The 27,734-nt window shown below is 34.5% G+C and overlaps 1 long non-coding RNA gene across 1 annotated transcript; it reads left to right on the top strand.

The window, feature by feature from the left end:
• The first annotated feature begins 23,516 nt into the window (after window positions 1-23,516).
• Window positions 23,517-25,276, top strand: LOC139904511 (uncharacterized). The gene is made up of 3 exons (XR_011778846.1): window positions 23,517-23,545; window positions 24,304-24,367; window positions 24,916-25,276. It is a non-coding gene; the product is annotated as an uncharacterized lncRNA (long non-coding RNA).
• The last annotated feature ends 2,458 nt before the right edge of the window (window positions 25,277-27,734 follow it).

Raw genomic sequence — 27,734 nt, 5'->3', positions numbered from 1 at the left:
TGTAAAAAATAAATTTTTGTATATATACACGACATCATACATACATATATACACTAAAACCCTAAACCCTAATTTGAATTATACTACTTTAATCAAAACCCTAGTTTTATTAAAAACCTAATTAATTATTAAACCCTAATTCATTAAACCTAACCCTAATTAATTAATACCACTTTAATTATTAAACCCTAATCATTACCTAATCATTACTACATTAAATAAAACCCTAATTTACTAAACCCTAATTTATGAAACCCTAGCACATTAATTACTAAACCCTAGTTAATTAATTACTACTTTAAATAAATAACTTTAATTAATGAAACCCTAATACTACTTATACTATTAATTAACATGTATACACTGTTACTATTATTAGCACCTATAACCTACTACTTATATTGTAACACATAAAAACCTTTTTGGGATATGTATTAGAGATGTATAGATTTTCGAACTTTCTTGACGAATGGTTTCTAAGAGACTCTAGGCAGAGGGTTTAGATTTCCGATTTAAAGGGTCCTATGGCTCAAGCCTCTAGATCTGAAATGGCCATTCGAAGGGAAAGGGGTGATTGGAAGCTTATCTAATACGACAAGTATCCTAAAATGGAAAATACTCTTTAAGTAGAAACTTTCTAAGTATAGAAACTTACTAAAATAGGGAACCTACTAAAAATAGGAAACTTTCTAAAAATGGAAACTTTCTAAAAATAGAAAATTACTAGGAATAGAAACTTAGTGAAACAAACTATACATAAACACGTACTTAAACTCAAACATGGGTAAAAACACGTAACTACTCTTAAATGTCATAGGTTGACTTTTCTGCTCACTCGTTCAACTCTCTATTCCAAGGAATAACTCTCTCTCTACTTACTAAGATGAACTTCATAGCCCCATTTTCTATTGTGCACAACTTACTTACTTTACTTGGGGTGAGACACATGCTGTTTTTACTTTTTACACTTTAGACACAAGTACCAAACTGTTAAACTATCCTATACCCGGCTATGTCCGACTAAGTCCCTACAGTGATATTTTTAATTGCTGCTGCATGCTTAATTATTGGGGGTAGGCCTATCGGGAGTAACGTCCCCGATACATTTGACTAAGTCTTTGTATTACTTGATAATGAAATTTAAACCGACAAGGACAGACACAACTTATCATGGGGAAAACTTGAACGTTTAGTCTAAATATCATGCTTTGGCATAACTTTAGATCCTGCGGGAGATCAACTTTACAAACCAAACCTTGTGGTCTAAAACAACGGTCAAACTTTTGTTAAACCTATGAACTTCACTCAACCTTTTTGGTTGACACTTTAGCATGTCTTGTCTTAGGTGTTATTTGATTCAAGCTTACTTATCTACTTCTTATGTGATGCTACTTGGACATAGGATCAAGAGATTATCGCATTTATTACTACTGCATTTAAACAATTACATTATTTCTTTGTAACTACATTTCATTTTCTGCTGCGTACTCATTAAAGTTAATTTTCTCATTTAGTATTGTTCTTGTTATTATAATATGTTGGTATATTTTGGTATTAAGTCACATTTCGCCCTGGCCCTAACTGGGGGTGTGATAGTTCAAGTCTCGAGCCAAAACTCATTTTATCGTAACAAATGAACCGTAAACACTTAAAACGCATACCATACATTGTTGGAAAGGTATTTTGACGAGGAATATAACTAATCACATATCATCAAACAATTACATCATTTAAATGACCAAATCCTCGTCGAATGCTCGTTAAAAGTTCATCATTGAAGTTTCAAGTTCGTAAAACGCATTTTATGATTCGGGAATCCAATTTGCACATACGATATGCCGTTTCGAAGGTAATTAAACATACATTGCAACTAAACACTTACTAACAACATTAACAAGCATTCAATACATCAAAAGTTCATTTTAAAAGCTATCAAACCCTAACCAAGAATCACAAAATCAATAATCATGTTAGTGAAGTTTTCCAAGTCAACCTACACATCAAATTGAAGCTAATGATGCTAGTAACACACTTAATACATGAACTTTAACATTTAAACAACAGTTAATCATCCAAAATCAAAGATTAAGCACACCCATTTCAAGTGTTCATGCTAGTTACTCAAAACAACAAATCGAGCAAACTAAACACATATTCATGTTAGACTTGAGCCATAGACACTAATTAACACACTTTTATGTTTAAAAGATCAAGAACAAGAAAATTTAGTGTTTTTAGAAAGTTACCCAAATGTGATGAAGTTGATATGGAATCAAAGAGGAAGATGCAAGGATTCCAAATATGTAATTTGTTTTGTTGCTAGCTCCCTAGATCGAATTTAGATGATGAATCCTTGAGTTGGTGTTTGAGAGAATAAAGTGGAAGTAGTGAGGAGATAAGGGAAAGTGAGAGGTTGGTGGTGGATGGTGGGTGACTAGTTAACCAAATTTGGCCAAGTGCCAAGATTAGTCCCTCAAGTTTGTAGTCGGGTGCTGGAATTAACTAAACGTATTATTTTAAAACGCTAAAGTAAATGAGAGATGTTATAATCCAATAACGAAAATATTAAGAACGTTAACCAACGGAGGAAACGAATATAGATACGAAAGATGTTATTAAAATAAAATACGGGCATTAAAATAATTTTAACGGAAAAATGTGGGATGTTACATCAATTATAAGTAACTTAGGTTTACGTCCAACAATATTGCTTAGTTACATAACCCCTCAAGTGTTTGTGTTCTTTTGTCGTGTTTCATAGTTGCTATACTTTCTCCTCTTGTCAAAATACAAAACTTTTAGGAGTTAGTGACACCAGCGCCCTGGTAACTATCTTCACCAGCACCACTACCACCACCACCACCAAATGATAAATATCTTCACCAGCACTAGCAGCGCTAGCAGTGCTAGCGACACCAGCACCAACACCACTACCACCACCAAATGATAAAATTTGCCACCGGCACTAGCACCACCACTTCCACCACAACCACCACCAAATGGTAGAATGTCTCCTAAAATTTCTCCTCTGGTGCTAGCAGCACCACCACCGCCAACACCTGATGCTCGTTTCACAAACATATATTTATCTTCAAAATTTATACTTAAACGTGAACTCGACTATGTGACAAGCATACGAGAAACAATTACTCGATAGTTGCAATTAGTAAGTTTCCATTTAAGGTTCGTCCCAAGAGAGCGATGAATGTTAGTTGAACCGATGTAAACTCATAATCATCCTAAGGTTTGTTTGATTTGGGGGTTTGAAATTTAGATATTAAGAAAACTATTGCAATTTAAAACTAGAAAACTAAGAGTGATTAAGTAAATATTAATATTAAAGGCATGCACACTTGCTTAATCCACTTAAAGCATTGAGGTTGTTCTTTTGTTCACTTAAGGTCTAATTGTGCTCAAACATTAGACTAGTATCTTTACTAGATGTTATTGTGATCAAATAAATACTTGCTAATTCCCATACGCTTATACCAATTGATCTTAGTTGAATCATGCAATTATCATAAGTACTTAGCCTAGGTTAAAGTGTAATGACCCGTCAAAATCGCTATTAACACGGTACGTTAATCATTGATTTCACAGTGAGGTTTTGACCACTATATGATACGTTTTGATAAAATATTGCATTCATTAAAATAAGTGGCTTTCTAAACATAGAAAGTTATAAACATATGGGCGAGTGCTTAAGTATAAGCAAATCCCCAAAATACATAAGTCTTATTTTACAGGTTGACATTACAGTCAAATTATTTATTACACAACGTAGTTTTGTTTCGAATACAATAAACTTTATACAAAGCATGAGAGACTCCATACAGGCAACAAGCACATCACAGCGGAAGCAGTCTAAGAACCTGAGAATAAAACATGCTAAAAAGGTCAACACGAATGTTGGTGAGTTATAGTTTTAATTGCTCGAGTCATAAGTATATAAAGATGGACCACAAGATTTCTTCAAAAGTTTATCAATAGATTCTACATAATACAGCACCTTGGTAACTATACTTAACGCTATAATAACAATTACCCTATTGGTTTTAATACACGCAAACCAACGTGTCGTAAAATCAAATAATATACGTCCATTAAAAGGCTAGCGCTACTAGCTCGGACGGGGATGTCAAGCCCTATGGATCCATATACAATTATTTGCGCCCACCAGTCCACATCCTATGTACAGGCAGCTACTAGTTACCAAAGCTAAGGGATTTTCGGTTTAACTTTGTGTAGAATTAAGTATGTACTTGCGTCCATTGCGTTTAAAATAAATTGCATGTATTCTTAGCCCAAAAATATTTAAAGCATTTAAAAAGGGATCTATAACTCACAGTTCAATATTGAGATTCAATATTGTAGGTAGACGTAACGATAGTGGATGATTGTATGGTTGGTCTTGGATTCACGAACAATACCCCGTCGTAGTATTTTATGTATATTATTATTTTTGTATTAAAAATAATAATACTAATAATAATATTAAGATTAACAAAAATGAAGTTATGTATGTTTTATCGATGCTTGCTCGATATGAGATGGCATAAACTGAGTTATATAGGCAAAATTTTCCATGTGCAAATTCATAGTCACTATCACTTGTCCTAGTCTAAATCGTTATCACAAGTTAAATAGAAACCATCATGTGACTTTATGTTGTATTATGCCATCGACAATGACTCAATACTCTTACAACATTAATCTAATTTACTCCTTAAAAATTAATCTTTTTGGTTACATTACAAGTTAACGTAATTTAATATCAAACTTAAAACATCAATATGGAACATCATGTGTAACCACTTCAAATACTTTTTTTATACGAACAATATAAAAGAAAACACTAAGAATTTCAGTATTTAGTTAATAGTTTTGTCCTATATAAAGTACATATTAAGACATCGAACCATAGGTAAATTACTCAAAAGTAAATTTAATATGAATGGATAACTGGAATTTTAATAATTAGATTTAGTAAAAAAAAAATAGGTATTAACAAATAAAAACTTATCGAAAACATGTAGTCATTTTCCAATTAAATGACTATTTCGGTTTTAACACTTTGTTACAAAGTCAAGATTCATAAAGTTGATTTAGACTTATATTATTATTATTATTTTTTTTAATTTTTTACGGAAAGTATATATGTAAAATTTTTATCACTTGTGCACATAACAACAATTGACAGTTGTCACCTTGATGTGATGACCCGTCCAAATCCATTTGGACGAATACATCATTCATCGATTTCACAGTGAGGTACTGACCTCTACATGATACGTTTTGTAAACATTGCATTCTTTTGAAAAGGCACACCATAAATGAATATCTAATTCCAAGGTCTTTGACATCTGATGATTTCTACATATAGACAATCACCATAAATAATAGTTTACAATACTACATCCATTGACAATGCAGTCAAAATAAGATACATGGTGATGATTTTGTGAATACAAAGTTTTCTCGAATAAAGCATGTATGACTCCATGCACATAGCTTGTATAACGTATTCATGAATGATCGGTTGAGTAGTACGTTTAAGAACCGAAGGAGTACCGAGTTTTAAGGAAGCGTGACGACGATGGTTGTCTGTGAATTGTTCTACTTTGGGTTGAGTGTGAAATGTATTGTACGAGTTGGGTACTCGGTGTAGGCGCAAACGGTTGTTTTGACTCGATGGTTGATTACCCGATATTGATGTAAAATGTGATGCGTTAGTGTACGAGGCGAGGATTCGGATGCGTGATTACTACATGTGTGACCCCGCGTTGGAAGCGGAAAGGTTCAAGGGGGAGTGCTTAACTTCTAGTATGTGGTGCGGATCACGAGGACGTGATCGATTCTAAGTGGGGGAGAGTTGTAACACTCAAATATTTATGGTACATAGAGTTAAAATGATGTACGTAGGGTGGGTGAAGCGTGGTATAAATTTAAAAGCAGACAGTCTGTGCAGACCCTTGTGCGCGCCGCGCAGGGTTAAGGGTGCGCGCCGCGCACCATGCCTGCGACAGATTTCTGTCTTTTTCCAATTTGAATTAAATGAGGGGCTTTTTGGTCATTTCACTTGAGGCCGGATCTGAGGCCATATCTGCTGGATTGGATGTACTTTTGGATCACTTTCACATCCACAAACACTCCCATCTTATCTTAGAGAGAGAGAGAGAGAGAGAGAGAGAGAGTTCTAGAGAGAGGAAGCTTGAATGGATGATGAAGATGGTGATTTTTGCCCAAATTGAAAGCGAGTTTTGGTTCTCCTTGGTGTTTCTTGTTACTAGCTCGGTTTTGGAGTTCAGGTAAACCCTAGATTCGATTTAATTACTTTGATTTTGATTTGGGGTTAGGGTTTGAGCTAGTTAGGGTTATAAACCCCATTTCTTGTGAAATTTGGGGGTTATGGGTATTGTTAGTGTAATTAAACCCAATTATTGTGGGTTTAGGGTTAGATGACAAATTTGGAAGCATTTGTCATTGGTTTGGGTGTTAATCACTAGATTGTAAGTGTGTTGGTGATTTAGATGTTCATAAGAACATGTTAGTTGGTTAAAATGGGTGTTAACCTTGATTTGGAGTCAAACTAAGATATGAGGTCAATATTTGATGAATCAAGTATATAAATGTTTGATTTAGGTGTTAATTGGTGTTTTGAAAATATAATCACTAGTCGTTAGTGATTTTGGGCGTTTTCGGGACTTATGTCAAAATGGGTGAAATGAATTGGGTCAAATTTGGTAATGATACTAAGTTTGGATTAATTGGATGATAAGCACTTTTGTTAAGTGTTTAACGGCGTTTGATATGATTACTACCTAAGTAGTAATTTAGTGTTAAGACCTAGGTTGGTTTAAATGGCGTCAAGTATAATTTAGGTTAAATTGTACTTGTTGAATGGGTCGGAATTACCATCCGTAGTGGTAATTGGTGAAGCCCACTTTAGGTGTCTAAATGGGCGGATTGTGGAAGTAGGTATAAACCCTCGGTTAAGGGTGTTGAAGTCGAATTCTCATGTAGAGAATGTATGTTGATTGTGTGTATATCTATATGCGTATTATAGGTAAAAGCTTGCTCGGTTGCGTTTGGAGGCGGTTTACATATATGATTTGTGCGGGCATATCGAGGTGAGTGGAATGATTATACATGTGTGTATATAATGTATCTATTTGTAGGGCGGGGAAGGGGCCGGGGTATATGTTGTTTATACTGAAATGTCCCGTTCTTATTGATTAAAAACGTTCCATATTAATTGATTTCGTTGCGAGGTTTTGACCTCTATATGAGACGTTTTTCAAAGACTGCATTCATTTTAAAACAAACCATAACCTTTATTTCATCAATAAAGGTTTAAAAAGCTTTACGTAGATTATCAAATAATGATAATCTAAAATATCCTGTTTACACACGACCATTACATAATGGTTTACAATACAAATATGTTACAACAAAATAAGTTTCTTGAATGCAGTTTTTACATAATATCATACAAGTATGGACTCCAAATCTCGTCCTTATTTAAGTATGCGACAGCGGAAGCTCTTAATAATCACCTGAGAATAAACATGCTTAAAACGTCAACAAAAATGTTGGTGAGTTATAGGTTTAACCTATATATATCAAATCATAATAATAGACCACAAGATTTCATATTTCAATACACATCCCATACATAGAGATAAAAATCATTCATATGGTGAACACCTGGTAACCGACATTAACAAGATGCATATATAAGAATATCCCCATCATTCCGGGACACCCTTCGGATATGATATAAATTTCGAAGTACTAAAGCATCCAGTACTTTGGATGGGGTTTGTTAGGCCCAATAGATCTATATTTAGGATTCTCGTCAATTAGGGTGTCTGTTCCCTAATTCTTAGATTACCAGACTTAATAAAAAGGGGCATATTCGATTTCGATAATTCAACCATAGAATGTAGTTTCACGTACTTGTGTCTATTTTGTAAATCATGTATAAAACCTGCATGTATTCTCATCCCAAAAATATTAGATTTTAAAAGTGGGACTATAACTCACTTTCACAGATTTTTACTTCGTCGGGAAGTAAGACTTGGCCACTGGTTGATTCACGAACCTATAACAATATATACATATATATCAAAGTATGTTCAAAATATATTTACAACACTTTTAATATATTTTGATGTTTTAAGTTTATTAAGTCAGCTGTCCTCGTTAGTAACCTACAACTAGTTGTCCACAGTTAGATGTACAGAAATAAATCGATAAATATTATCTTGAATCAATCCATGACCTAGTGTATACGTATCTCAGTATTGATCACAACTCAAACTATATATATTTTGGAATCAACCTCAACCCTGTATAGCTAACTCCAACATTCACATATAGAGTGTCTATGGTTGTTCCGAAATATATATAGATGTGTCGACATGATAGGTCAAAACATTGTATATGTGTCTATGGTATCTCAAGATTACATAATATACAATACAAGTTGATTAAGTTATGGTTGGAATAGATTTGTTACCAATTTTCACGTAGCTAAAATGAGAAAATTTATCCAATCTTGTTTTACCCATAACTTCTTCATTTTAAATACGTTTTGAGTGAATAAAATTGCTATGGTTTCATATTGAACTCTATTTTATGAATCTAAACAGAAAAAGTATAGGTTTATAGTCGGAAAAATAAGTTACAAGTCGTTTTTGTAAAGGTAGTCATTTCAGTCGAAAGAACGACGTCTAGATGACCATTTTAGAAAACATACTTCCACTTTGAGTTTAACCAAAATTTTTGGATATAGTTTCATGTTCATAATAAAAATCATTTTCCTAGAATAACAAATTTTAAATCAAAGTTTATCATAGTTTTTAATTAACTAACCCAAAACAGCCCGCGGTGTTACTACGACGGCGTAAATTTGGTTTTACGGTGTTTTTTGTGTTTCCAGGTTTTAAATCATTAAGTTAGCATATCATATAGATATAGAACATGTGTTTAGTTGATTTTAAAAGTCAAGTTAGAAGGATTAAATTTTATTTGCGAACAAGTTTAGAATTAACTAAACTATGTTCTAGTGATTACAAGATTAAACCTTCGAATAAGATAGCTTTATATGTATGAATTGAATGATGTTTTGAACATCATTACTACCTCAAGTTCCTTGGATAAACCTACTGGAAATAAGAAAAATAGATCTAGCTTCAAAGGATCCTTGGATGGCTTGAAAGTTCTTGAAGCAGAATCATGACACGAAAACAATTTCAAGTAAGATTTCCACTCGAAATAAGATTGTTATAGTTATAGAAATTGAATTAAAGTTTGAATATGATTATTACCTTGTATTAGAAAGATGACCTACTGTAAGTAACAAAGGTTTCTTGATCTTGGATGATTACTTAGAATGGATTTAGAAAACTTGGAAGTAAACTTGCAATCTTGGAAGTATTCTTGATTTTATGAAACTAGAACTTTTGGAATTTATGAAGAACACTTAGAACTTGAAGATAGAACTTGAGAGAGATCAATTAGATGAAGAAAATTGAAGAATGAAAGTGTTTGTAGGTGTTTTTGGTCATTGGTGTATGGATTAGATATAAAGGATATGTAATTTTGTTTTCATGTAAATAAGTCATGAATGATTACTCATATTTTTGTAATTTTATGAGATATTTCATGCTAGTTGCCAAATGATGGTTCCCACATGTGTTAGGTGACTCACATGGGCTGCTAAGAGCTGATCATTGGAGTGTATATATCAATAGTACATACATCTAAAAGCTGTGTATTGTACGAGTACGAATATGGGTGCATACGAGTAGAATTGTTAATGAAACTGAACGAGGATGTAATTGTAAGCATTTTTGTTAAGTAGAAGTATTTTGATAAGTGTCTTGAAGTCTTTCAAAAGTGTATGAATACATATTAAAACACTACATGTATATACATTTTAACTGAGTCGTTAAGTCATCGTTAGTCGTTACATGTAAATGTTGTTTTGAAACCTTTAGGTTAACGATCTTGTTGAATGTTGTTAACCCATTGTTTATTATAACAAATGAGATGTTAAATTGTTATATTATAATGATATTATGATATATAATATATCTTAGTATGATATATATACAGTTAAATGTCGTTACAACGATAATCGTTACATATATGTCTCGTTTCGAAATCATTAAGTTAGTAGTCTTATTTTTACATATGTATTTCATTGTTAATACACTTAATAATATATTTACTTATCATTTAACATAATTAACCAAGTGTATCAATATCTTAATATGATTCATATGTACCTAGTAAGATGTTGTTATAACGATAATCGTTATATATATCGTTTTCGAGTTTCTTAAATTAATAGTCTCATTTTTATGTATATAACTCATTGTTAAAATACCTAATGAGATACATACTTATAATAAAATCATGTTAACTATATATATAACCATATATATGTCATCGTATAGTTTTTACAAGTTTTAACGTTCGTGAATCACCAGTCAACTTGGGTGGTCAATTGTCTATATGAAACCTATTTCAATTAATCAAGTCTTAACAAGTTTGATTGCTTAACATTTTGGAAACACTTAATCATGTAAATAACAATTTCATTTAATATATATATAAACATGGAAAAGTACGGGTCACTACAGTACCTACCCGTTAAATAAATTTCGTCCCGAAATTTTAAGCAGTTGGAGGTGTTGACGTCTCTTCTGGAAATAAATGCGGGTATTTCTTCTTCTTCTGATCTTCACGCTCCCAGGTGAACTCAGGTCCTCTACGAGTATTCCATCGAACCTTAACAATCGGTATCTTGTTTTGTTTAAGTCTCTTAACCTCACGATCCATTATTTCGACGGGTTCTTCAATGAATTGAAGTTTTTAATTGATTTGGATTTCGTCCAACGGAATAGTGAGATCTTCTTTAGCAAAAAATTTCTTCAAATTTGAGACGTGGAAAGTGTTATGTACAGCCGCGAGTTATTGAGGTAGCTCCAGTTGGTAAGCTACTGGTCCGACACGATCTATAATCTTGAATGGTCCAATGTACCTTGGATTTAGTTTCCCCCGTTTACCAAATTGAACAACGCCTTTCCAAGGTGAAACCTTAAGCATGACCATTTCTCCAATTTCAAATTCTATATCTTTTCTTTTACTGTCCGCGTAGCTCTTTTGTCGACTCTGGGCGGTTTTCAATCTTTGTTGAATTTGGATGATTTTCTCGATAGTTTCTTGTATTATCTCCGGACCCGTAATTTTTCTATCCCCCACTTCACTCCAACAAATAGGAGACCTGCACTTTCTACCATAAAGTGCTTCAAATGGCGCCATCTCAATGCTTGAATGGTAGCTGTTGTTGTAGGAAAATTCTGCTAACGGTAGATGTCGATCCCAACTGTTTCCGAAATCAATAACACATGCTCGTAGCATGTCTTCAAGCGTTTGTATCGTCCTTTCGCTCTGCCCATCAGTTTGTGGATGATAGGTAGTACTCATATCTAGACGAGTTCCTAATGCTTGCTGTAATGTCTGCCAGAATCTTGAAATAAATCTGCCATCCCTATCAGAGATAATAGAGATTGGTATTCCATGTCTGGAGATGACTTCCTTCAAATACAGTCGTGCTAACTTCTCCATCTTGTCATCTTCTCTTATTGGCATGAAATGTGCTGATTTGGTGAGACGATCAACTATTACCCAAATAGTATCAAAACCACTTGCAGTCCTTGGCAATTTAGTGATGAAATCCATGGTAATGTTTTCCTATTTCTATTCCGGGATTTCGGGTTGTTGAAGTAGACCTGATGGTTTCTGATGCTCAGCTTTGACCTTAGAACACGTCAAACATTCTCCTACGTATTTAGCAACATCGGCTTTCATACCCGGCCACCAAAAATGTTTCTTGAGATCCTTGTACATCTTTCCCGTTCCAGGATGTATTGAGTATCTGGTTTTATGAGCTTCTCTAAGTACAATTTCTCTCATATCTCCAAATTTTGGTACCCAAATCCTTTCAGCCCTATACCGGGTCCCGTCTTCCCGAATATTAAGATGCTTCTCCGATCCTTTGGGTATTTCATCCTTTAAATTTCCCTCTTTTAAAACTCCTTGTTGCGCCTCCTTTATTTGAGTAGTAAGGTTATTATGAATCATTATATTCATAAATTTTACTCGAATGGGTTCTCTGTCCTTCCTGCTCAAGGCATCGGCTACCACATTTGCCTTCCCCGGGTGGTAAAGAATCTCAAAGTCGTAATCATTCAATAATTCAATCCACCTACGCTGCCTCATATTCAGTTGTTTCTGATTAAATATGTGTTGAAGACTTTTGTGGTCGGTATATATAATACTTTTGACCCCATATAAGTAGTGCCTCCAAGTCTTTAATGCAAAAACAACCGCACCTAATTCCAAATCATGCGTCGTATAATTTTGTTCGTGAATCTTCAATTGTCTAGACGCATAAGCAATCACCTTCGTTCGTTGCATTAATACATAACCGAGACCTTGCTTTGATGCGTCACAATAAATCACAAAATCATCATTCCCTTCACGTAATGACAATATAGGTGCCGTAGTTAGCTTTTTCTTCAATAACTGAAATGCTTTCTCTTGTTCATCATTCCATTCAAATTTCTTCCCTTTATGCGTTAATGCAGTCAAGGGTTTTGCTATTCTGGAAAAGTCTTGGATGAACCTTCTGTAGTAACCAGCTAGTCCTAAAAACTGGCGTATGTGTTTCGGAGTTTTCGGGGTTTCCCACTTTTCAACAGTTTCTATCTTTGCCGAATCTACCTTAATACCTTCTTTGTTCACTATGTGACCGAGGAATTGAACTTATTCCAACCAAAATGCACACTTTGAAAACTTAGCGTACAATTCTTCCTTCCTCAATACTTCTAACACCTTTTTCAAATGTTCACCGTGTTCTTGGTCATTCTTTGAGTAAATAAGTATGTCATCAATGAAAACAATGACAAACTTGTCAAGGTATGGTCCACACACTCAGTTCATAAGGTCCATGAAAACAGCTGGTGCATTAGTTAAACCAAACGGCATGACCATAAACTCATAATGACCGTAACGTGTTCTGAAAGCAGTCTTTGGAATATCATCTTCTTTCACCCGCATTTGATGATACCCGGAACGTAAGTCAATCTTTGAATAAACAGACGAGCCTTGTAGTTGATCAAATAAGTCGTCGATTCTCGGTAGTGGGTAGCGGTTCTTGATGGTAAGTTTGTTCAACTCTCGGTAGTCGATACACAACCTGAATGTACCATCTTTCTTCTTGATAAACAAAACAGGAGCTCCCCACGGTGATGTGCTTGGTCGAATGAAACCACGCTCTAAAAGTTCTTGTAATTGGCTTTGCAGTTCTTTCATCTCGCTGGGTGCGAGTCTGTAAGGAGCACGAGCTATTGGTGCAGCTCCTGGTACAAGATCTATTTGAAATTCAACGGATCGATGTGGGGGTAATCCCGGTAATTCTTTCGAAAATACATCGGGAAATTCTTTTGCAATGGGAACATCATTGATGCTCTTTTCTTCAGTTTGTACTTTCTCGACGTGTGCTAGAACAGCATAGAAACCTTTTCTTATTAGTTTTTGTGCCTTCAAATTACTAATAAGATGTAGCTTCGTGTTGCCCTTTTCTCCGTACACCATTAAGGGTTTTCCTTTTTCTCGTATAATGCGAATTGCATTTTTGTAACAAACGATCTCCGCTTTCACTTCTTTCAACCAGTCCATACCGATTATCACATCAAAACTCCCTAACTCTACTGGTATCAAATCAATCTTAAATGTTTCGCTAACCAGTTTAATTTCTCGATTCCGACATATATTATCTGCTAAAATTAATTTACCATTTGCTAATTCGAGTAAAAATTTACTATCCAAAGGCGTCAATGGACAACTTAATTTAGCACAAAAATCTCTACTCATATAGCTTCTATCCACACCCGAATCAAATAAAACGTAAGCAGATTTATTGTCAATAAGAAACGTACCCGTAACAAGCTCCGGGTCTTCCTGTGCCTCTGCCGCATTAATATTGAAAACTCTTCCGCGGCCTTATCCATTCGTGTTCTCCTGGTTTGGGCAATTTCTAATAATGTGGCCCGGTTTTCCATATTTATAACAAACTACATTGGCATAACTTGCTCCGATACTACTTGCTCCGCCATTACTCGTTCCGACACCATTTGTTCCTTTCGTTCTATTAACCCCTGGTCTGTAGACCTCACACTTCGCCGCGCTATGACCATTTCTTTTACACTTGTTGCAAAATTTGGTGCAGAACCCTGAGTGATACTTTTCACACCTTTGGCATAGCTGCTTCTGATTGTTGTTGTTGTTGCGGTTATTATTGTTGTTGGGATGATTGTTGTAGTTGCTGTTGTTGTTGTTGTTGTTGTTGTTGTTGGGCCGTTTGTTGTAGTTGCGATTGATGTTGCGATTGTTGGGATAATTGTTGCGATTATTGTTGTAATTGCTGTTGTTGTTGTATTGGTGATTCTTATCACCGTTTTCCTCCCACTTTCTTTTGACTTGCTTCACATTGGCCTCTTCAGCCGTCTGTTCTTTAATTCTTTCCTCAATCCGGTTCACTAGTTTGTGAGCCATTCTACATGCCTGTTGTATGGAGGCGGGCTCGTGTGAACTTATATCTTCTTGGATTCTTTCCTGTAATCCTTTCACAAACGCGTCGATCTTCTCTTCCTCATCTTCGAACGCTCCCGGACACAATAGGCACAATTCTGTGAATCGTCTTTCGTACGTGGTAATATCAAATCCTTGGGTTTGTAACCCTCTAAGTTCTATCTTGAGCTTATTAACCTCGGTTCTGGGACGGTACTTCTCGTTCATCAAGTGCTTGAATGCTGACCACGGTAGTGCGTACGCATCATCTTGTCCCACTTGCTCTAGATAGGTATTCCACCATGTTAACGCAAAACCTGTGAAGGTATGAGTAGCGTACTTCACTTTGTCCTCTTCAGTACACTTACTTATGGCAAACACCGATTCGACCTTCTCGGTCCACCATTTCAATCCGATCGGTCCTTCGGTTCCATCAAATTTCAAAGGTTTGCAGGCAGTGAATTCTTTGTAGGTGCATCCTACACGATTTCCTGTACTGCTAGATCCAAGGTTATTGTTGGTATGTAGCGCAGCCTGTACTGCGGCTATGTTTGAAGCTAGAAAAGTACGGAATTCCTCTTCATTCATATTCACGGTGTGTCGAGTAGTCGGTGCCATTTCCTTCAAAATAGTCAAATGGAACAAGTTAATCATACAGAATATTAAGAGTAGTTAATAGTATTTTGTAGCATAATATGAACTCATTTATAAAAGCTTTTTCTTCATATTAGCGTTTTATAAGTTTAAATTCGGGTAGTACCTACCCGTTAAGTTCATACTTAGTAGCTAATATACAATTCAACTACTACAATTCTATATGAACAGCTGATTATAATAATATTTCGCGTTCAAACTTTTATACAATATTTTACAAACTTACAATACTGCTTATTTTACATAAAGCATGAAATATAGCACACAATAAATTTGATACAAGATAGTTGTGAAGATAATTCTAGCTAGTACACAAGTCGTTCATCAAAGGCAATAAAGACACGTAATTCATACGTCCAGAAACAAGTCATGCATTCTGGTTTTACTAGGACTACTTCCCATCCTTGGTCTTGTGGAACATAACCGTTATGGCCGTTGATAAGACAGCGTGTTGTAACATCGTCAAAGGGACGAGGGTTACGTAATGACCAATAGTCTCGTAATAACCAAAAAACCTCATTTTTTACCCCAATTACCGACTCCGTCACTTGTGGGAACGTTTTGTTTAATAGTTGTAGCCCGATGTTCTTTTTCTCACTTTGGTGAGAAGCGAACATTACTAACCCGTAAGCATAGCATGCTTCTTTATGTTGCATGTTAGCCGCTTTTTCTAAATCATGAAGTCCTATATTCAGATACATTGAGTCAAAATAATTTCTTAACCCGTTGCGTAAAATAGCATTTGGGTTCCCCGCAATATATGCGTCAAAGTAAACACATCGTAACTTATGGGTTTCCCAATGTGATATCCCCCATCTTTCAAACGAAAGTCTCTTATAAACCAAGACATTCTTGGAACGTTCTTCGAATGTCTTACAAACTGATTTCGTCGTAAATAGTTGTGCCGAAGAATTCTGACCGACTCTAGACAAGATTTCATCAATCATGTCTCCGGGTAGGTCTCTTAAAATATTGGGTTGTCTATCCATTTTGTGTTTTTATACTGTAAAATAGACAAGAGTTAGATTCATAAAAAAAATTACTTATTAATACAAACAATTTTTACATATATCATAAAGCATAAGCACACTATATTACATATATTACACCACACGAATACAACTATCTTATTCCGACTCGCTCGTTTCTTCTTCTTTGGTTTTGGTTCGTTTTGCCAAGTTTCTAGGGATATATGATGTTCCCCTAATACGATCTGTCGTTTTCCACAACGGTTTAGAAAAACCTGGTGGTTTAGAGGTTCCCGGGTCATTGTTACAACTTAAGGGCTTCGGGGGTTGACGATTCATATAAAGTTCATCGGGGTTGGAATTAGATTTCTCTATTTTTATGCCCTTTCCCTTATTATTTTCTTTTGCCTTTTTAAATTCAGTTGGGGTAATTTCTATAACATCATCGGAATTCTCGTCGGAATCCGATTCATCGGAGAATTGGTAATCCTCCCAATATTTTGCTTCCTTGGCGGAAACACCATTGACCATAATTAACCTTGGTCGGTTGGTTGAGGATTTTCTTTTACTTAACCGTTTTATTATTTCCCCCACTGGTTCTATTTCCTCCTCCGGTTCCTCCTCTTCCGGTTCTGATTCTTCTTCCGGTTCTGATTCTTCTTCCGGTTCTTCATCGGGAACTTGTTATTCAGTCCAATATATATTCGACTCTTCGTTATTATTAGGTGAGTCAATGGGATTTGTGCCAGAGGTAGACATCTATCACACAATATCAAACATGTTAAGATATTAATATATCACATAATATATACATGTTAATAATATATAGTTTCCAACAAAAATGTTAAGCAATCATTTTTAAAGAAAACACGATCGAAGTCCAGACTCACTAATGCATCCTAACAAACTCGATAAGACACACTAATGCAAATTTTTGGTTCTCTAAGACCAACGCTCGGATACCAACTGAAATGTCCCGTTCTTATTGATTAAAAATGTTCCATATTAATTGATTTCGTTGCGAGGTTTTGACCTCTATATGAGACGTTTTTCAAAGACTGCATTCATTTTAAAACAAACCATAACCTTTATTTCATCAATAAAGGTTTAAAAAGCTTTACGTAGATTATCAAATAATGATAATCTAAAATATCTTGTTTACACACGACCATTACATAATGGTTTACAATACAAATATGTTACAACAAAATAAGTTTCTTGAATGCAGTTTTTACACAATATCATACAAGCATGGACTCCAAATCTCGTCCTTATTTAAGTATGCGATAGTGGAAGCTCTTAATAATCACCTGAGAATAAACATGCTTAAAACTTCAACAAAAATGTTGGTGAGTTATAGGTTTAACCTATATATATCAAATCATAATAATAGACCACAAGATTTCATATTTCAATACACATCCCATACATAGAAATAAAAATCATTTATATGGTGAACACCTGGTAACCGACATTAACAAGATGCATATATAAGAATATCCCCATCATTCCGGGACACCCTTCGGATATGATATAAATTTCGAAGTACTAAAGCATCCGGTACTTTGGATGGGGTTTGTTAGGCCCAATAGATCTATCTTTAGGATTCGCGTCAATTAGGGTGTCTGTTCCCTAATTCTTAGATTACCAGACTTAATAAAAAGGGGCATATTCGATTTCGATAATTCAACCATAGAATGTAGTTTCACGTACTTGTGTCTATTTTGTAAATCATTTATAAAACCTGCATGTATTCTCATCCCAAAAATATTAGATTTTAAAAGTGGGACTATGACTCACTTTCACATATTTTTACTTCGTCGGGAAGTAAGACTTGGCCACTGGTTGATTCATGAACCTATAACAATATATACATATATATCAAAGTATGTTCAAAATATATTTACAACACTTTTAATATATTTTGATGTTTTAAGTTTATTAAGTCAGCTGTCCTCGTTAGTAACCTACAACTAGTTGTCCACAGTTAGATGTACAGAAATAAATCGATAAATATTATCTTGAATCAATCCACGACCCAGTGTATACGTATCTCAGTATTGATCACAACTCAAACTATATATATTTTGGAATCAACCTCAACCCTGTATAGCTAACTCCAACATTCACATATAGAGTGTCTATGGTTGTTCCAAAATATATATAGATGTGTTGACATGATAGGTCGAAACATTGTATACGTGTCTATGGTATCTCAAGATTACATAATATACAATACAAGTTGATTAAGTTATGGTTGGAATAGATTTGTTACCAATTTTCACGTAGCTAAAATGAGAAAAATTATCCAATCTTGTTTTACCCATAACTTCTTCATTTTAAATCCGTTTTGAGTGAATCAAATTGCTATGGTTTCATATTTAACTCTATTTTATGAATCTAAATAGAAAAAGTATAGGTTTATAGTCGGAAAAATAAGTTACAAGTCGTTTTTGTAAAGGTAGTCATTTCAGTCGAAAGAACGACGTCTAGATGACCATTTTAGAAAACATACTTCCACTTTGAGTTTAACCATAATTTTTGGATATAGTTTCATGTTCATAATAAAAATCATTTTCCCAGAATAACAACTTTTAAATCAAAGTTTATCATAGTTTTTAATTAACTAACCCAAAACAGCCCGCGGTGTTACTACGACGGCGTAAATCCGGTTTTACGGTGTTTTTTGTGTTTCCAGGTTTTAAATCATTAAGTTAGCATATCATATAGATATAGAACATGTGTTTAGTTGATTTTAAAAGTCAAGTTAGAAGGATTAAATTTTATTTGCGAACAAGTTTAGAATTAACTAAACTATGTTCTAGTGATTACAAGTTTAAACCTTCGAATAAGATAGCTTTATATGTATGAATCGAATGATGTTATGAACATCATTACTACCTCAAGTTCCTTGGATAAACCTACTGGAAATGAGAAAAATAGATCTAGCTTCAAAGGATCCTTGGATGGCTTGAAAGTTCTTGAAGCAGAATCATGACACGAAAATAATTTCAAGTAAGATTTCCACTCGAAATAAGATTGTTATAGTTATAGAAATTGAATTAAAGTTTGAATATGATTATTACCTTGTATTAGAAAGATAACCTACTGTAAGTAACAAAGGTTTCTTGATCTTGGATGATTACTTAGAATGGATTTAGAAAACTTGGAAGTAAACTTGCAATCTTGGAAGTATTCTTGATTTTATGAAACTAGAACTTTTGGAATTTATGAAGAACACTTAGAACTTGAAGATAGAACTTGAGAGAGATCAATTAGATGAAGAAAATTGAAGAATGAAAGTGTTTGTAGGTGTTTTTGGTCGTTGGTGTATGGATTAGATATAAAGGATATGTAATTTTGTTTTCATGTAAATAAGTCATGAATGATTACTCATATTTTTGTAATTTTATGAGATATTTCATGCTAGTTGCCAAATGATGGTTCCCACATGTGTTAGGTGACTCACATGGGCTACTAAGAGCTGATCATTGGAGTGTATATACCAATAGTACATACATCTAAAAGCTGTGTATTGTACGAGTACGAATATGGGTGCATACGAGTAGAATTGTTAATGAAACTGAACGAGGATGTAATTGTAAGCATTTTTGTTAAGTAGAAGTATTTTGATAAGTGTCTTGAAGTCTTTAAAAAGTGTATGAATACATATTAAAACACTACATGTATATACATTTTAACTGAGTCGTTAAGTCATCGTTAGTCGTTACATGTAAATGTTGTTTTGAAACCTTTAGGTTAACGATCTTGTTGAATGTTGTTAACCCATTGTTTATTATAACAAATGAGATGTTAAATTGTTATATTATCATGATATTATGATATATAATATATCTTAGTATGATATATATACAGTTAAATGTCGTTACAACGATAATCGTTACATATATGTCTCGTTTCGAAATCATTAAGTTAGTAGTCTTATTTTTACATATGTATTTCATTGTTAATACACTTAATAATATATTTACTTATCATTTAACATAATTAACCAAGTGTATCACTATCTTAATATGATTCATATGTACCTAGTAAGACGTTGTTATAACGATAATCGTTATATATATCGTTTTCGAGTTTCTTAAATTAATAGTCTCATTTTTATGTATATAACTCATTGTTAAAATACCTAATGAGATACATACTTATAATAAAATCATGTTAACTATATATATAACCATATATATGTCATCGTATAGTTTTTACAAGTTTTAACGTTCGTGAATCACCGGTCAACTTGGGTGGTCAATTGTCTATATGAAACCTATTTCAATTAATCAAGTCTTAACAAGTTTGATTGCTTAACGTGTTGGAAACACTTAATCATGTAAATAACAATTTCATTTAATATATATATATATAAACATGGAAAAGTTCGGGTCACTACATATACCACCAAGAGTTAGTGATATATTTCGTTGTACACTAACGATGGATATTTCGTTGTCCAAATTGCCCAAGAGTTAGTGATATATTTCGTTGTACACTAACGATTGCTTGAACGGATATTTCGTTGTCCGTGTCACCTCGGGGTTAGTGATATATTTCGTTGTACACTAACGGTTGTTATGAACACCGATGGGAAATTCGAAGTACCATTCCCTTGTGTGTTGGTTAACCTTAATTACGTGTTGTAATGTAGCATAATATATTATTCGAGTTATATATGCTGTTGTTGTGCTAGCTTGTGGTCTTGAAGATTGTAGCATTATACTTTGCGATGGTATGCTATATAAATTGCTAGCGTGTATGAGGTATTTGTGTAAGTGTTTGCAAGTAGGTATATTATATATGTATATGTATAATTATTGCATTCACTAAGCGTTAGCTTACCCTCTCGTTGTTTACCTTTTTACAGGTATCGTGTTATGAAGCTAGTTAGTCGTTAGACTAGATGTGTAGGAGCGTTGGGGCTCGACGGGGTAGCTATTGGATATTTGAACGCGGTTTGGGGATTTGGTAGTCCCCGGGATTATGCTCTTGGTATCGGGTTGGGTTATAGAGTCCTAACTCGTCTAAATGTAGATTGGGTTGAACTTGTATTTTTGTACTTAATGATAATTTGGGCATATGTGGGCCCGGTGTCGTAAAACTCGTTTTATTATTGGAACGTGTTAGTTTTACTTATTGTAATATGTCGTGAAAGCCGTTTTGTCAAATAGTGTCGGGTAGTGGTAGATCTTTTTGCGTAAAATGAACATTTTGATCAGAACTGTCCAGGCCTTTGTGCGCGCCGCGCACATAGGGGGTTGCGCGCCTCGCACCCCACTGTAAATAAAAAAAAAACTTTTGCTGCGTATTTGGTTGGATAACGGGTTGAGTCGTTACAAGTGGTATCAGAGCATAGTCTAAGGGAATTAGGTGACCTTAGAATAGGTGCCTAGTCTTAGACTTATTGGCGGTTATGCATTATTTGCGGGACTTGTAGGAATACGGGTCGGATTGAGATTTGTTAGTGCCTTAAAGTAGGTGACTAACTAGGACTTGTGTTTGTCCAATGCGGGATTATGTGGGGCCTTATTTCGTGAGTAAATTAGTGCCTTAGATTGCTAGTGCCTAATGTAAGTAGGCGAACTTGGACGTTGTGTTAGTGATAGTCGCCTAGGTTGTAGGTTGACTTGTAGTTGCGGTGTACTGTGTATATCTATTATTATATTATATATAGGTGTATATATATACAGGTATCTATTTGTGCGGTGTCCTAGGGGCGAATCTATTGGAAAGATTCGAATGTTTGACGGGTTTTTGTTGTCGACTCGAGATCGTGCATTACGATTGTGAGTTATTATTTGGGAATGTTATGCGTGAAGATTGTGATGATGGGATCGAAGGAAGTGTAAGACTTCCTATGTAAGGTGGTCGTATAGTACCAATGTGCGGTACGAGACCAAAGGTGAAGTTTGAGATCCCGGAGTGAGAGAATGAAGAGGTCGTTGAGGGTGCTCCCGTATTGAAAAATCTGGGTTGGTGTGAAACTCGGGTAGTACTGTTGAGGGAGTATGAGTTTGATATCATGGCGAATGCTGTATTTTCCCTATCGGGAAATGTGATATTAGAAATTTTCAGTGGATTATTCCACTTTATGGACGATTGTGAGGCAAGAGTGTCGGTATTGATTATCTCACGTAGAGACACGCGGATGTTGTTTGGTTGCACGAGTGTGTACCCTAGTGAAGTGACCCGTAGGTCGCATCAAAATGTCGAGACCATTCCTAAAGGACGGTCTAGGTAAGAAGGTTCACCCGAATTTGGTGACTATTTTGTGAGTCGTCTGGCTAATTGTGGAAATTTTTTGTTGATGTTTCGTCTAACTCGCGGTGTACTATTGTCGTCCTGGATTAATCCAGTGACATATAGTCGTGTGCGGATTGATCGGTGGGAAGGTGGTACCCTGAAGTGATTATTTTGGGATTCCCGAAAATTCTTCGTTGAAGGAATGATCCGGTGTGGAGCCGGAGGAAGCTAGGTTCTTGGTCCAGATAATATTCATGAATGATCGGTTGAGTAGTACGTTTAAGAACCGATGGAGTACTGAGTTTTAAGGAAGCGTGACGACGATGGTTGTCGGTGAATTGTTCTACTTTGGGTTGAGTGTGAAATGTATTGTACGAGTTGGGTACTCGGTGTAGGCGCAAACGGTTGTTTTGACTCGATGGTTGATTACCCGATATTGATGTAAAATGTGATGCGTTAGTGTACGAGGCGAGGATTCGGATGCGTGATTACTACATCTGTGACCCCGCGTTGGAAGCGGGAAGGTTCAAGGGGGAGTGCTTACCTTCTAGTATGTGGTGCGGATCACGAGGACGTGATCGATTCTAAGTGGGGGAGAGTTGTAACACTCAAATATTTATGGTACATAGAGTTAAAATGATGTACGTAGGGTGGGTGAAGCGTGGTATAAATTTAAAAGCAGACAGTCTGTGCAGACCCTTGTGCGCGCTGCGAAGGGTTAAGGGTGCGCGCCGCGCACCATGCCTGCGACAGATTTCTGTCTTTTTCCAATTTGAAGTAATGAGGGGCTTTTTGGTCATTTCACTTGAGGCCGGATCTGAGGCCATATCAGCTGGATTGGATGTAGTTTTGGATCACTTTCACATCCACAAACACTCCTATCTTATCTTAGAGAGAGAGAGAGAGAGTTCTAGAGAGAGGAAGCTTGAATGGATGATGAAGATGGTGATTTTTGCCCAAATTGAAAGCGAGTTTTGGTCCTCCTTGGTGTTTCTTGTTACTAGCTCGGTTTTGGAGTTGAGGTAAACCCTAGATTCAATTTAATTACTTTGATTTTGATTTGGGGTTAGGGTTTGAGCTAGTTAGGGTTATAAACCCCATTTCTTGTGAAATTTGGGGGTTATGGGTATTGTTAGTGTAATTAAACCCAATTATTGTGGGTTTAGGGTTAGATAACAAATTTGGAAGCATTTGTCATTGGTTTGGGTGTTAATCACTAGATTGTAAGTGTGTTGGTGATTTAGATGTTCATAAGAACATGTTAGTTGGTTAAAATGGGTGTTAACCTTGATTTGGAGTCAAACTAAGATATGAGGTCAATATTTGATGAATCAAGTATATAAATGTTTGATTTAGGTGTTAATTGGTGTTTTGAAAATATAATCACTAGTCGTTAGTGATTTTGGGCGTTTTCGGGACTTATGTCAAAATGGGTGAAATGAATTGGGTCAAATTTGGTAATGACACTAAGTTTGGATTAATTGGATGATAAGCACTTTTGTTAAGTGTTTAACGGCGTTTGATATGATTACTACCTAAGTAGTAATTTAGTGTTAAGACCTAGGTTGGTTTAAATGGCGTCAAGTATAATTTAGGTTAAATTGTACTTGTTGAATGGGTCGGAATTACCATCCGTAGTGGTAATTGGTGAAGTCTACTTTAGGTGTCTAAATGGGCGGATTGTGGAAGTAGGTATAAACCCTCGGTTAAGGGTGTTGAAGTCGAATTCTCTTGTAGAGAATGTATGTTGATTGTGTGTATATCTATATGCGTATTATAGGTAAAAGCTTGCTCGGTTGCGTTTGGAGGCGGTTTACATATATGATTTGTGCGGGCATCTCGAGGTGAGTGGAATGATTATACATGTGTGTATATAATGTATCTATTTGTAGGGCGGGGAAGGGGCCGGGGTATATGTTGTTTATACCACCAAGAGTTAGTGATATATTTCGTTGTACACTAACGATGAATATTTCGTTGTCCAAATTGCCCAAGAGTTAGTGATATATTTCGTTGTACACTAACGATTGCTTGAACGGATATTTCGTTGTCCGTGTCACCTCGGGGTTAGTGATATATTTCGTTGTACACTAACGGTTGTTATGAACACCGATGGGAAATTCGAAGTACCATTCCCTTGTGTGTTGGTTAACCTTAATTACGTGTTGTAATGTAGCATAATATATTATTCAAGTTATATATGCTATTGTTGTGCTAGCTTGTGGTCTTGAAGATTGTAGCGTTATACTTTGCGATGGTATGCTATATAAATTGCTAGCGTGTATGAGGTATTTGTGTAAGTGTTTGCAAGTAGGTATATTATATATGTATATGTATAATTATTGCATTCACTAAGCGTTAGCTTACCCTCTCGTTGTTTACCTTTTTACAGGTATCGTGTTATGAAGCTAGTTAGTCGTTAGACTAGATGTGTAGGAGCGCTGGGGCTCGACGGGGTAGCTATTGGATATTTGAACGCGGTTTGGGGATTTGGTAGTCCCCGGGATTATGCTCTTGGTATCGGGTTGGGTTATAGAGTCCTAACTCGTCTAAATGTAGATTGGGTTGAACTTGTAATTTTGTACTTAATGATAATTTGGGCATATGTGGGCCCGGTGTCGTAAAACTCGTTTTATTATTGGAACGTGTTAGTTTTACTTATTGTAATATGTCGTGAAAGCCGTTTTGTCAAATAGTGTCGGGTAGTGGTAGATCTTTTTGCGTAAAATGAACATTTTGATCAGAACTGTCCAGGCCTTTGTGCGCGCCGCGCACATAGGGGGTTGCGCGCCGCGTACCCCACTGTAAATAAAAAAAAATCTTTTGCTGCGTATTTGGTTGGATAACGGGTTGAGTCGTTACATATACTTTATATCAGTAGTACATGTGTTAAATTCGTGATTCATCATAAAACTATCTAACGACGACATTCAGCATACAAGCGTACATAAACATATATACTCGAGCGCTAGACATGGATACATTATTAATATATAAAAGATAAGATATGAATGCTCACGTATCAATATTGTGATTCAATATTGCAGGAAAGTACGTAGACGTAACGGAAATGATAAAAGCTAGGTTGACCTCACGAACAATACCCCCGAACAATACCCATATGAAAACATATCTATAACCCATATTCTCCTTAGCTCTATCCCGCTCAAAACTCGTTTTGAAAATAACCCGCTCATAGCCTCATCGTAATATTTTATGTAATAATAATACTAATAATAATAATAATAATGCAACTTAATAATAATACTAAGATTAATAATAATCTTAATAATAATAATAATAATAATAATAATAATAATAATAATAATAATAATAATATATATATATATATATATATATATATATATATATATATATATATATATATATATATATATATATATATATATATATATATATATATATATATATTGAGAGAGTAGAGAGATATTTGTGTGTGTGTTCTCGAGCAAAAACCGTCGAATTTATAGAAGTGGCCTACCTTCAGACCCCATGCGATCGCATGGTTTCTGTGTTTAATGGCCATGCGATCGCATGGCCTAGGATACCAGCTCATTTCCCTTTGTTTGCTAGTTCGTCGACATAATATTTAAATATATATATATATATATATATAATATATATATATAATTTTATATAATTATATATATTATATTATATTCTGGTGCGTAGTTGACTTGTAATTTTAGTTTCGATAACTTGTACGTTGACGCTCGACTTATGTCCCAGTTCCGGTTTCTCGAACGTCCTTTCGTATACTTAGAAAACTTGCACTTTACGTTTCGTGACTCGTACCTTTGTCAAAATATAGACTTAAATTATCAATAAACTATATTACTCGAAGTGTAACTTTAACGTTCGAGTGTTTTGGTTATTTGCTTCTTTAATTCCTCATCTCGTTATTCATTAATATTAAATCATTTTAAATTTAAGTTTATATTATATTTTATCACGTTGTAAAACATATATATTATCATTCAGGAATGTATAATCTGTACGTTTAAACGTGTTGGTTATTTACGTCTTCGAATCTTCATATTTAACTTTATCTAATCATAGTCTAATGTCAAATGAATGTGTTCTCGTACTTTTGACACTGAATCAAATAAATATTATAAAGTTTAGTTTTCTAAAACTATTTATACTCAAATCACATAATCTTTTACTAGAACTTATGTTTACTTTTATTCCTCATTTGTTTGTATTAAACTTATTTAATAACAATCGAATGTAACTTTTATTTTACTAATTGTATTGAAACCGCTTATATATATATATATATATATATATATATATATATATATATATATATATATATATATATATATATATATATATATATATATATATATATACACATGTAATATACTTTGTCTATATATACACGTTTTATGTAGTGACCCGAACTTTTCCATGTTTATATATATTAATTGAGATTGATATTTACATGATTAAATGTTTCCAACATGTTAAGCAATCAAACTTGTTAAGACTTGATTAATTGAAATATGTTTCATATAGACAATTGACCACCCAAGTTGATCGGTGATTCACGAACGTTAAAACTTGTAAAAACTATATGATGACATATATATGGATATATATATATATAGTTAACATGATACTATGATAAGAAAACATATCATAAAGTATATTAACAATGAACTACATATGTAAAAACAAGACTACTAACTTAATGATTTTTAAACGAGACATATATGTAACGATTATCGTTGTAAAGACATTTAATGTATATATATCATATTAAGAGATATTCATACATGATAATATCATGATAATATAATAATTTAAAATCTCATTTGATATTATAAACATTGGGTTAACAACATTTAACAAGATCGTTAACCTAAAGGTTTCAAAACAACACTTACATGTAACGACTAACGATGACTTAACGACTCAGTTAAAATGTATATACATGTAGTGTTTTAATATGTATTTTTACACTTTTGAAAGACTTCAATACACTTATCAAAATACTTCTACTTAACAAAAATGCTTACAATTACATCCTCGTTCAGTTTCATCAACAATTCTACTCGTATGCACCCGTATTCGTACTCGTACAATACACAGCTTTTAGATGTATGTACTATTGGTATATACACTCCAATGATCAGCTCTTAGCAGCCCATGTGAGTCACCTAACACATGTGGGAACCATCATTT

Source organism: Rutidosis leptorrhynchoides, chromosome 4 (genome assembly GCF_046630445.1).
Source record: "Rutidosis leptorrhynchoides isolate AG116_Rl617_1_P2 chromosome 4, CSIRO_AGI_Rlap_v1, whole genome shotgun sequence".
NCBI classification, from domain to species: Eukaryota; Viridiplantae; Streptophyta; class Magnoliopsida; order Asterales; family Asteraceae; genus Rutidosis; species Rutidosis leptorrhynchoides.
This window is presented reverse-complemented; position numbering and strand designations above follow the sequence as displayed.